The sequence below is a fragment of the Columba livia genome, chromosome 11, assembly GCF_036013475.1.
Source record: "Columba livia isolate bColLiv1 breed racing homer chromosome 11, bColLiv1.pat.W.v2, whole genome shotgun sequence".
NCBI classification, from domain to species: Eukaryota; Metazoa; Chordata; class Aves; order Columbiformes; family Columbidae; genus Columba; species Columba livia.
In genome coordinates, this window is record NC_088612.1 from 20,253,663 (window position 1) to 20,266,338 (window position 12,676).

At 50.1% G+C, this 12,676-nt stretch overlaps 1 long non-coding RNA gene across 1 annotated transcript in view; it reads right to left on the reverse strand.

Moving 5' to 3' along the window:
- The window catches only part of LOC110366033 (uncharacterized), a 96,764-nt gene that overhangs the window by 63,990 nt on the left and 20,098 nt on the right, over window positions 1-12,676 (reverse strand). Inside the window, exon 3 of the long non-coding RNA XR_010475485.1 lies at window positions 8,524-10,018. This is a non-coding gene — a long non-coding RNA (uncharacterized LOC110366033). The remainder of the gene's footprint in view (window positions 1-8,523; window positions 10,019-12,676) is intronic.

The following is a 12,676-nucleotide window of genomic DNA, read 5'->3' on the forward strand; positions in this document are numbered from 1 at the left end:
CTTCTTTTCTGGGTGAAAATCGAGACTTTTTTACTTATGTAGTGACAATCTAACCAAATGTTCTCCTTAGAGTTGAAGTCATGTCAAGCTCTCCTCCCAAACACCGCAGAGAGCCGCTGTCCTGATCTCCAAAACTAACAGCAGGAGGTTTGGTGGGGATGTCCAAGGTGAAAAGGATTGATAGGGCACTGTAATATGAGAAAGTGCTTCTGACACCTGAGGAGGTCACACCTGGCCATAGATCAACCCGTTAGCTCCATGATCCCTCTCTAAGGACTATATTGCAAATATTCCAGAGGTGAAGAAACTTAACTTTGGTATATTGCTACTTGTAGGACACTACCTGAGCCAAAAACAGACACAGGACAGTCAGGGATGTTCCTCCCCACCACTGTCATGGGGAGCATTAATATGAAATAATGAGCACAAAAAGGGGCAAGGACTGGCTGGGGTGGTGGGGAAGAGGTTTAGCTCCACTTCTGCTCTCCTATAAGCAGCCTGTGGCAGATCCTCCAGGATCCATCCTGAACAGCGTTCAGCTCCTCACCAGGATATCAAAAGAACAGTAAAACAAACAGCATTAGAGAGTTTCACAACAGGATCAGACGTTTACGTGAACGAGAACAGCATCCGCAGTGACACCAGCTCAGATAAAATCATAACAGCTATTGATTCTCCTGCTTCGGGGTCGGAGCTGCCTGCCAGCTGGGGTCAGGGGAAATCTCCCCCCGTGGGGTAGTACTGCACAATTATGGGCATTATGGGATTTTTATGCCTTCCTTTAAGGCATCCGGCCCTGGCTTCTGCTGGAGACAGGATACCGGGCTGGACAGACTATCGCGCTGTTCAGCTCAAACAGTTTTTATGTCCTAATACAAAATTAATGGGTCACTAAAACTCCATGCAGCAAAGCTGCCTGCTCTGTGCATTGCACTGGCAGAGCAAAAATGGGGCTGAAAACTCATTTCTTCCCAATGTTCTTCGATGCAACACGACCCTCAGACCCTACCCAGGCCCTTTAGACCAAGCTTTAGTCTGTATCATCTCTTGAACAGCCCCTCTCACTGACCAAAGGGCTTCGGAACCAGCAACAGCTGTCTTAAAAACGGGATTTCAGATGCACATGGAGGTCCTTTCTGCGTGTACGGAACAACACCTCGCTCATCACTCCCGACAGCCAGGCAGAGACACTCATCTTCATCTGACAACACCTTTTATCTACAAACACCTAGATTAAGGCTCACAACCAGCCTGTGAAGTGGTCAGAATGCTTTTGCCAAGCCAGGCACTGGAAATGGAGACCTGTACCCACGGCTCAGGTTGGGCTGGGGTCAGCCAACAGGCACAAAACAACCGGAGGAGAGTTGGGACCTACAGGCATCCTCCCCACATACACTGGGTTGCCTTAAAGGATGGTCTAAACATCCCATAAAGCCCATAATTGCACGATACTACATTATAGGAAATATTACTGTATTTCACCCTGACCCCAGCTGACAAGCAGTTTATTTCACTAGGAAAAAAAGAGTAAAAAATTAGGACCTGACTCTGAAGCAGTGCATTTCTTTTGGTACTGACCCCACAGAACAACAAGGTAGAGAACTGGAGCCAAAGCCAGAGCCCCTAAGCCCAGCCTATGATATTAAGCACCGCTGCAGCCCCTGTTTTGCTCTATCTAGGGTAGCAATGTCCTTATTAATTTAGCAATGTTGACCAAATCATAAAGAAGATGTAATGACATTGTCTCGGCTGACACGCTGATCGATGCTTTTCATGCAAAATTACGCTTTCTGCGACTAATAAATATTGATCCTTTTTGTTCCCCTGTAGCACTGCAATAAACAGGGACTTAAATATCTGCCAGCACTGAGCACCCTCCATCGCTTTCCAGCCCCCAGCAGCACCCATTTGCATTTGTTAGTGGGACGGGGAGGTCTGGACCCATCCAGAGCACCGTACCTGACCCCGAGGAGGGCACAGCATCTCTGTGAGCACACACCTCCCTTCATTTTTCTGCCCTTTGAATGGTACTTATGTTACAGTGGTTTACATAGAAGCAGAAGTTAAATGGAATTAAAGTGAGTGCTGGATAGGGGGAGCAGGGTCACGTCCTGGGCACATTTAGGATAATAAACAGGAGAAACTGGGCCAAGCACAGAACAAATGGAAACATTTACAACCACTTGGCAGGGGAATCGTGTAACGGGCACGGCCAGACTGCCTGAAACTCCTTAAATCAAAGCCCTGGAGCTCAGCTGCAAGTGCCTGGCAAACAGTTTTGCTGGACATGAGGCATCCACACAAGGGCTCAGACCTGCTCCCGGCCTCTTGTCCTTCCATCTCCCCCAGCTGCGAAGAAGAAGAGCGTTTCCATGTGTCCCAGGAGCCGTACTGGTGAACGCGACGAGTGAACTCAGACACGGGACTGCACACGGATTGATGACGACAGGCGCAGGCCTGGGCTCAGTCACTCCCGTCTGGCACACGTGCAATAACTGAATTTTTCAGCACACATATTTTGGGGGGAAATTGTTTCCCTTTGCTGAAGGAACAGGCCAGATTAATACCCACTGTGAGCAACGAGCTAAGTGGCAACAGAGAAACAGCAAGCAGGAGGGCCAAAGGTCTCCGGCGCTCTGTACAATCTCAGGGATGCCATAGGTGCTGCACGCATATATACCCACCGACTGCAGCACATGATCCTGCTCGCTGTTCCCCTTTCTACCATCCACCTGTCACTATTTCCCTGTTCTAGGGGAGCTGCTGCAACGTGTCCTGGCCTTTTTCTTTCTGTCCTGCCTCTGGTGACCACTGTCAGTGTCCCAAAGGCGTTCAGGGTGAGTTGAGACTTGGGATCGTGCCCCACTCCCCATCCTTCCAGCACAAGACTTGCTTTCAGCAGCAGTTCTCATGTGCCCTATTTCCCCCGTTCCCCACGCAGACAGCCGAGTGCTGAGAAGGCATTTAAGGCAGAAAACCTACAAATCAAGACGCTGCCTCTGGACTATGGAGCTGAAAACATGACGGCATCTCCCCCAGACTGCGAATGGGTTCACCGAAGGGCCCCCCCGTCCTGAGACCCTCCCCTTCCCCACCTGGGAAAACCAGAGAGGCAAAAGGGCTGCTGCTCCAGCACATCTGCAGGAGTGGGAGTTGAAGAATCAATGAAGCTCTGAAAGCCAGTGGGGAAAGTCATTCTGCACCTTCCTGACACCAAGAATAAATGATTCAGTAGGAACGAAAGAAAGAAAAAAAACACAACAACCCTCAAATGAGGCTGGAATTACCCACTGGAGAGATATTTCATCTTGAGGAATTATGTTTGCTGCAGAGTTCATCTCGCTGAGCCACAGCAAGGCTTTAATATCCAGCAAAAGGTCAAGCCTAAATGGGAATTGTTACAGACGTCCCCATCGCCTGCACTCGCAGGATGAGCTCCCAGCACTCATACGGGGCAGGCAGGAGTGAGAACCAAAACACTCTGCACATAACAGCACTCGAGGTACTCCCAGGTCTTTGAGCACCTTTACAACCATCAGCCCTTCCCACCTCTATTACCATGTCTGGTTTATTAACAATCATCTTCCCTACTAAATAGATGGCACTTGCCATCTTGCAAGGTCGCTCCCAACTCTACCGCAATCTCTCGTCATGCTGAAGTCATGGGGCCTGGAGACAAAACAGGGCTCAGCGTACTGGCGCTGCTCTGGTCTCAGACGCACTCCCTCGCAGACGCCCCTGCGGCACAAGGATGGGCAGTGAGGGCTCAGACACAAGGCAGAAAGCGTCACCGGGACTGAGGCGCTCCCTGTGCCTGCACTCTGCCACCCCACAGCTGTATCACAACATCAGAGACCGCATCTGGAATATTGTGTCCAGCTGTGGCCCCTCAGTTCCAGCAGGACAGGGAACTGCTGCAGAGAGTCCAGCGCAGCCACCAAGATGCTGAAGGGAGTGGAGCATCTCCCGTGTGAGGAAAGGCTGAGGGAGCTGGGGCTCTGGAGCTGGACAAGAGGAGACTGAGGGGGGACTCATTCCTGGGGATCAATATGGAAAGGGGGAGTGTCAGGAGGATGGAGCCAGGCTCTTCTGGTGACAACCAGTGACAGGACAAGGGGCAATGGGTACAAACTGGAACACAGGAGGTTCCACTGAAATCTGAGAAGAAACTTGTTTGGGGTGAGGGTGGCAGAGCCTGGCCCAGGCTGCCCAGGGGGGTTGTGGAGTCTCCTTCTGTGCAGACATTCCAACCCGCCTGGACACCTTCCTGTGTAACCTCATCTGGGTGTTCCTGCTCCATGGGGGGATTGCACTGGGTGAGCTTTCCAGGGCCCTTCCAACCCCTGACACTCTGGGATTCTATGAACTTTGACCCAAAGGCAGTGTTTCTCAGCAGGAGCAGGTTGCTATGCCAAAGCCAAGGCCTGAAACAGGGAGCAGAGGTGAGCTGGACCACAGAAGAGCAAGTGCCTCCCACTGGATGGGTTCCCAGGCACAGCTCAGTCCAGGCCGAAACATGGGAGTGCAGCCCCACAACATCCCTTTGGAAGAGGGGCTGGGTACAGAAGGAACAGACCTGCCTGCCTGGGTGAATTTGGGGTGAACGGTGAGAGCTTCCAGATGCTTCCACTCACAGGGCCTAACTGAGCAAGGCCCCTGTTTATCGCAAAGGAAGGTGGGATCTCAAGGCACTAGAGGGCTGCAGGAGGCAGCTCTCAGCTCCTTCTTGTTTGGAAACTTGCTTTAAATATATTTTCCAAGCAGAAATGCAAAGACTTTCTGGCAGAGCTGCCTGGGCAGCTGGGTCTGTCCTCACTCCTGACCTGTCAACCCCTCCCCTGCTCCACTAACACTACCAGCTCCAAGGAACCCCAGTCCGCTTCGACTGCTTATTTAAGGTTTTTATGAAGATCTCATTACACGTTCGGGTCTGCTTGGGAGTATTTGAATCTCCAGGCTTTACGAGTCCATCTCTCCCTGCATCCATCCACACATGTGCTCAGCCTCTCCTCAGTTACCTGAACACTTTTTCCCTTCCCTCAGACTCGGCTCCACTCTCCGGGAGCTCAGCACCCCTATCCCAGGCCACAGCAGAGTTTTCCAGGAATAAAAGAGGCAGACAGAAAGAGGAGGGAATGCAGAGGTACCCTGAGATATTCCTGCCTCCTCCTCACCATCCTTTGACACGATAAAGTCCAAGAGAAGGAAGGAGTTAGCTGATTCCTTCCTATAACATCCACTGTCCTCCCAAGAGGGAAAAAACAAAGGGCAGTGAGCTGAGCAGAGGGGGATTTTACTCAAAGCAGAGCTAAAAATCTTGCTTGAGCTTTGGGGTTTATAGCAAAACTGGTCCCAAGCTACAGGAAAACTCCAGACCCTGCAACGAAACAAAGAGCTGAGAACTAGGAGTTCTCTGGACAGCCCTGTGCATTCCACCTTGCATCTCAGCTCATCCACCGTGACCTGAAGCCCTCCTGCTTTCCTGGTCTGGACTAAATTAAACTCAGTCAACACACTTCCATCCTCTGCAGCAAGCCCAGCTGCTCTCGCAGCCCTTCCAGCGGAACAGGCTGCCAAACGTATGGGGCAATGCACCGGTTTCTGTGCTGATGTGGCCCAACGCTCGCTGCGGAATCACCTCAAACTATCCCTCTCATCTTCACATGCGACTTCAGCCAGATTTCACTATGTACAGAAGGATTACATTTTGCTAAGGTTAAGACCAGCTAATTTTTTGTTTAAATATTTACAGTTAAAGCTCACCAGAAAGTCAACAGGATTCTGCTGGACAGCACTCAACTATCCACATCCCCCAAAGGAAAACAGGGGTTTTGCATGGTATTTAAAACATCCAGAGACATCCAAAATTCATCCCTCCTGACTGCTCCCAGGCCAGGCTGGGCCCGTGCCATACCCTCATGGCTCTCAGTGAAGCAGAAAGAACTTGCTGACCTTTTCTTCCTAATCCTGGTGAATACACGGACATGGCCAGTGGGTCCCCAGCCCCTCACACAGTCACGCTAACAGAAGAGGTGGAGACCACGCCTGAATTGCAACCAGCAGCCACATCCTTGGAAGCCAGCGCTGGGGAAAACGGGGTCAGATTGCTTCTCCCTGTGTTCGGCTTTGTCAAGCTGTTTGTGTCTTTTGCACGCAGGGCTTCCCTGGCAACAAATCGGAGGTGACATTTGAAGATCTCATCCTTTTCATTCAGGATGCTGGAAATTCAAGACTCAGACTTGTGGTTGGCAGGGAACGGGGTGAACATACAGCAGCACAAAGCGCTGTCAGCTCCCGACAGCCTGCGCAGGGCAGCCAGCCCGCCAGCAGCGCCGAGTGTTTCAATACAGAGGTAGTGGCTCGAGGGCCTGGCACAGACTTAAGCTGCTCAGGCTTAAGCAGGACAACAGAAAAAATCAAAAAGCCCAACAGACAGGTGGACTGTATCATTTGAGGGTTTTTCCCTCCTCCTTGGGGTCTGCTGGGGGTCCCTGGGTACCTCCCAAAAGCCGTGCTCTCCTGTTCGGATACCCGTCCCTCACAGCTCCATTGCAGGAGCAATGTCTTAGTAGCAGAGGGCCGGTTAAACTCACTCTCAGCTGCAAAAGACACTTGGGGGCTTGAGGAACATCACCCTCTCACCCAGCTGCCCCTGGCTGCTCCTACACATTTCCGGTTGCTGCTCCCCTCCACACCTTGACCCTCTTTTTGGCACGTCAACCTCAATTTCAAGCTTTCCTCATCCACTCCTGCAACTGGTTGTGTGTTGAGCGTGTGCATCTGCGGTTTAATGGTCAGCTGGGAGTTAAGTCCAGCTCAAGTTTGACGAAGCTTCTGTGGTGGATGCAGAAGCTCAGGTAGGAATCGGGCTCTCCCCCCCATGCTCCTTTCCAGAGGTGGGGTGCGGAGGGACGCGGAGCTCCTCCTGACGAGCGCAGGCTGAAGCCCCGCGCGGGGAGCTCTGGAGGCAGAGAACAAATGTTCAGATATTACTCCCCCAGGATGAAAGCCGAGTTGATTTCACAGCCTGCATTCTCTGGGTGGACAATCAGCACCCCCAGGGAACCAACAGCTCAAACAGGCAGAGCTTTTCTGAAATGAAGCTCCTGTCTTTGAAGACTGCTCATCTATCTCCCAGCACAAACTCTCTGTTCATGTCCACTCTGTTTCCTCACGCAACCGCATCCTGTGTGGGGCTCAGCCGCAGCTCCATCCCATGCCAACGTTCCTCTCTGCTGAATGCAGAAACATTTCCACGCAGTCGTGTGTGATCCCGCAAACCCACCGGGCTCATGGGGAATGCAGGAGCATACACAACTCCTTCCTCTCTGTTGTCATCACCTTCCCCTCCGACAACACAAGCTGCAGACCTACAGCTGGCAGGGCAGTGTTCCCCCTGTGCTGCTGAATAAGGAAACATCCTAAGGAAATATCCTAAACAAATCTGCTGTTTACAAAGTCCCCTGTAAACTGTTTACATTGCTGGGGAGAAACCATGGAGGAGCAGCAGCTGGAGCGTGTTCCTCCCCGGGCTCCTGCAGGAGTGGAGCTGACGCGTGTCTGGAAAGGGTGCAAACGTACAAGAGAATAGAAAAAGCAGCAAAACCCCAGCACCCCCAATTCCCCAGCCTGCCAGGACCTCTGGCTACCTCTGCACTGCCTCCCAGTGCACACTCCGAGGGAGCTGGTGTGTCCCAAAGGCACGAAGCAGCGTGGCCACGTCAGCAGAACCCGGGATGGCCGACCTGAGGCTCCAGAGCGGTGCCGGGGCTGTGGGGTGCGCTGACTCCTCACTGCTGGAGGGAACAGACCTGGAGGAGCCAGCCCTGAACCCCTTGGAGCCCCCTGGCTCTCCAACGCACGTCAAGGGTCCTGTGACATCCGTCCTGTGTGTGTGGCTCACAGGAGCTGGTCTCATGTTATATTATATACACATATTAAGAGTGGTTAAAAATGAGGCCTCAGAAGTAACCAGCGAGAACATTTTGAAGTCCTGGCATAAAATAAAAGCCTCAGTGTGTCTCTAACGTGCCCCGATTCCTGTCGGTTGAAGCCTCTTTGAAGTGCCTGTGAGTCAGTCCAGCTGAAACACCCGTGACCTAAGCCAGCGCATCCCCCAGGGACAACCAGGGGCTGCTGATCCAGCGTGACAACCCAAGCCAGTCTGGGGGCTGAATGTGGGGCATTAAAGGCTTCGGTGGCAGAAATAAAAGGGTGAAAACTAAAAAACGCTCTTTATCAGTCCTCTTCACACTCCTGGAGCTGCTCGCAGTAGAAAGGGTTCATTATGTTACTTGAATGGCTGAGCAGGACGTGAGAAACGACGGCCTTTGCTCACAGAAGGTGAGAAGTGCTCTGAGCCCAGAAACAGCGTTAGAGAGGGGTACACGGGGATGGGCAGCCAGCTGGAACAGCAAGGACAGGGAAAACACACTCCTTACACATGATATGGTAACCCTGACCCAACACTTGGAAAGGAACACAGGCACAATGATTAAAAAAACAGAAAGTGGGCAAGCTTACCCATTTGGTGTTGAAGGGCAGGCAGAGAGAGGCGAGGAATCCGTGTTGCTCCATCAGCAGGGGAAGGGATGTTCATCCACCTTTACTCTTGACCAGATCAGCAGGAGTCGGCTCGTCCTGCCTTTGCTCTCCAGCCGCTCGGCTCCCAGGGCCCACCCGCGTCCCTTCTCTGACCAGGAGGAGGATGGAGGGGTCTCCCAACAGAGCTGGACATCTCAGCCAGTAGGACCGTCCAAGCAATCTGGAGGATCTCTCAAGATCAAACTCCAAAACAAACCAACACATTAGCAGGCCAACCCATAAGAAAAGATTGTCAGGCTCCTTTGCTGAATCAAAAAAAAACCCAAACTAAAAACCATTTTTGATAGAATAATAGAATTGTTTCAGTTGTAAAAGACCGTCAGGATCATCAAGTCCAACCATAATCTAACTCTAGCACTAAACCATGTCCCTAAGAGCCTCGTCTAAATGCCTTTTAAACCCCTGCAGGGACAGTGACTCCACCGCTGCCCTGGGCAGCCTGTTCAATGCCCCACAGCCCTTTCCGTGAAGAATTTTTTCCTAATATCCAATCTAAACGTCCCCTGGTGCAACGTGAGGCCATTTCCTCTTGTTCTATCACTTGCTACTTGGGAGAAGAGACCAACACCCTCCATGCATTTTTCAGAAGCAACGGCACAGACTGGACAGCCCAAAACAAAATGCCTGTTGTTTTTGGTTTGAGAAACTTTTGTGCACTTAAAAACATGTCAGCCAGCTAAATTTCTGAACAAAATGGCTCTTCAAAATGAAAACTTGAGGAATTTCCTTTTTAAAGAAGTCAAAAAAGACTGACGCTCTAATCCATTTTTCCCCAGCTGAGACGACTTGTTGAATGTGACCAGAATTTTGTGAAGGGTTTTGGTTGAGCCTTCACAACAGCCCTGACCCCTCAGGGTCGTTTGCAAAGGCTTTCTAAAAGAAATTCCAGGTGCCAGCCAAAACGTCTCATGCATTTTCCACTTCTATTTTAATTGTGGGCACTGCTGATCGCTTCTCCTCACACAATCAGCTGCCAATCCTGTGCCTTTCAGAGCACAGGAAGGGGAAGAGGTTCCTTTGTGCAGCATCTCTGGTGTGATTACGTTGCCCAAAAGACCCCACAGGTGAAGGCAGGGAGGCAGTACAGCAAATTCATCTAGCGCAAATTCCCTGATGCTCGATGTGAGAAGCCGATCAGAAAGCACGTGTCCTGTTAACAGCAAAGGTCTCTCTTGAATTGGCTAAGTGTGTCTTCCCTTCCTGTTCCAAAGGTTTTTATTACCACGAGTCATTAAAACACTAGCAATATCGCCATGAATTAAAGCACAAAATGTTCTCAGCACGAAGCTCTGGTCCTGTATGTGCGGCAACACCCCAGAATCATCTGTAATGCTTTCACAGGCACCTTCCACGGGTGGAGTTATTCAGGAATTCCTCTTGCAATTAATTCTCCGCTGTTCCCAAAATCGCTTTGCTGCGTAGGGGAGGTTAGGAAGCCACAATCAGTAATTAAGAGGCACAGACAGGCTGCAAAGGGAGGTGGCACAGGTGACACCTGCGCTGCTCGGGGACAAAGCCCTGAGCAGGCTCCAGAGGGAACGGCAGCTCCTAAGTCAAGCCCAAGTAATAAGACGATCTTGTAGGGGGAAAGATTAATCATTATTGGCAGTCGAGAATGTGCGAGTCTAACAAAAGCCAAAGGGTTTTTTATCACGGTCCAATTGCAGCTGGAAAGACAACGTTAGCTAAGAATCATTAAACCTATCACAAGAATAAATTTTCTTTAAACCAAACCATAAAATGGGATCAAAATCCTCTTAAGTCAGTGACGGCTCCTAATAGAACAGACGTTACTATTTTTTTGGAACCAAAAGAAAAAATTAATAAATTGCTTTTGACTATTAAGTGGATAGATTAGGCTCCAAAATGGGAAATATTTACTCAAGTGAAACCTGCTTAATTTAATACCTGCCTCAATGAACTTTTAAGTTTGGGATTATAATTGAACAGAATAATGACATTTTCTGCTTGTACGAATAAGGATTTGTGAACCCTATTTGCCCAGAATTCAGGGAGGAGAAGCAGTATCTCGGAAAACTTTACCTTGCTAACCCCCAGGTAATATCAGCGCTGCTGCACATGCCCGTAATGAGTCTGGAGGCTCATGCAAGGCTGGAACATAGAAGGTGAAGCCAAGGGCCCTTCTCACAGCTGGTCATGAAATCCCGTGAAATGTCTGACCAGGAGGCCACTACTGATATTATAAAATACAAAAAAAATATTACGGAAAAATGGAAGTCAGTGCTTTCCCCTCTCTGCCAGAGAACTTCTTGCACCAATACTTCGGACAACATCTTCCTCATCGCTCCGTCCTTGGCTGCTCTCCCTTCCCTCTCTCCAGAGCACAACCTTAGATACTCAGACATTTCAGGCCTCCAGAAAGTTACCTGGATCTAGATGTGGCCTCTGCACATCAGATTTGATCAGGCCCACTGGAAAAAGTCTGGCTCTATAGAAATCACCCAGCCCGAGGGCTGGAAATCACTGCTGACACACTCTCTTGCTCCTTGCTCAGTTTCCAAGACAGGAACCTTGTTAACGAGTGCTGGTGAGCGCAGCAGGTTCACCACCCGAGTTAGTGGCGCAGGTCTGGTTGTATATTGTGCAGAAGGGAAAGAGAAATGGATCCAGGACTGAAATCTTCCTTATTTTAAAGTGAATACGTGGAAGGTCAGATGACAGCAACAAAGGTGAGGAGTATTTTAAATCCAAACAGCACTCAAATATAGGTGGGAAACAGGAAGTTTGTGGCAACAGCAGAATCAGAGTCCATCAGAAATGGCCATTAATCACAAGTCAGGAGCAAGTAAAGTCCAGAGCTTGTCAGGAAACAACGTGTCACTGCGATTATGGGCAAACCTTACAAGGTAACTGTAATTCTGAAGGCCTGAGGAGTCAGGTTATGATCAAAGAACCATGTAGGCACGAGAGGAAACAGCACAGAAACCAGAATCCTTCTCCTAAAGGCAAACAGAGCCGAATTAGGGCATAACAGATCCTTCCCAAATCACCCCCTATGTCCCAAAGGCAACAGATAGAGGACGGTGCACGTGGTGCTGACTGACAAGCCTTCAAGGTTGGCTGTGGGAAAGGAACAAGAGGGGTAATTTTATTGTCACATACCACAGGGGGGTGTAAGCAAATATCCCAGCATGAGAAAATGACAGTGTATCTGTCTCAGGTCATTTACATGCCCAGATAATCTGTGGGAGGAGAGCCCAAGTTGCTGCATTTGACAGAGGCAACACAACAGCAACGTGCCTGGGAAACTGAAGATCTGCAAGCCCTAAAACCCATCAGTGCTCCCAGAAACCACAATGACCAGGCTTAATAATTTAGGCTTCCAAATGATTACGCTTTCCTCCCTCATTACAGGCTGCATAATGGTCTCATCTCGCTGAGGACACTCAGAGGGCCAGTCCCACGCTCAGAAATGTTCATACATCCCAAGGACACGCAGAGAGGACACAAAGCTGCTGTATGCGGGCGAAGCAGCACTAACAGACACGACGGCAGATGCTGGGGAGCAGCTGCACGCATCAGCTACGTTGCTGTGGGGACACAGGATAGCACAGTAGTTTTTCAGAGGAATCTGGAAGAAGGATAAAATGCTTTGTTAGGGTTTACAGGTTGCTTCTCCGCTGCAGAGGGAGTAACCCAGGAGAAACACACAGTTGTTACAGGATTGATGAGACAGGGTCTGCAAGCACCTTTAACATCGCACTACCAGAGGTTCCCAGTGAAAACCCCAGTGATAAGAGTGCACGGTACTCTGCGCAGAACTGATAAGCATGGCAGAAATCTGATTGCTCAGAAAACCAGGGCATCCCAAAGGGATTTCAGCTGGGTAGACAGGGAGGAGGAGCTGGATTTTGGAGATATTCTTCAGGAAGAACGGGCTGGTCTTCAGCAGGGCCCAGATACGGGTGTTTAGAGAGAGGTCAAGTCAAAGAGGACCAAAGAGTTGAGCAGATGGTAAGAAAGAGACATCAAGAAAGGTAGCAGGGAAAAGCAAGCACAAGATTTAAAACTCTGCTTTAATTGTGTTGAGCTGAAGCCAGTAGGTGGGTGT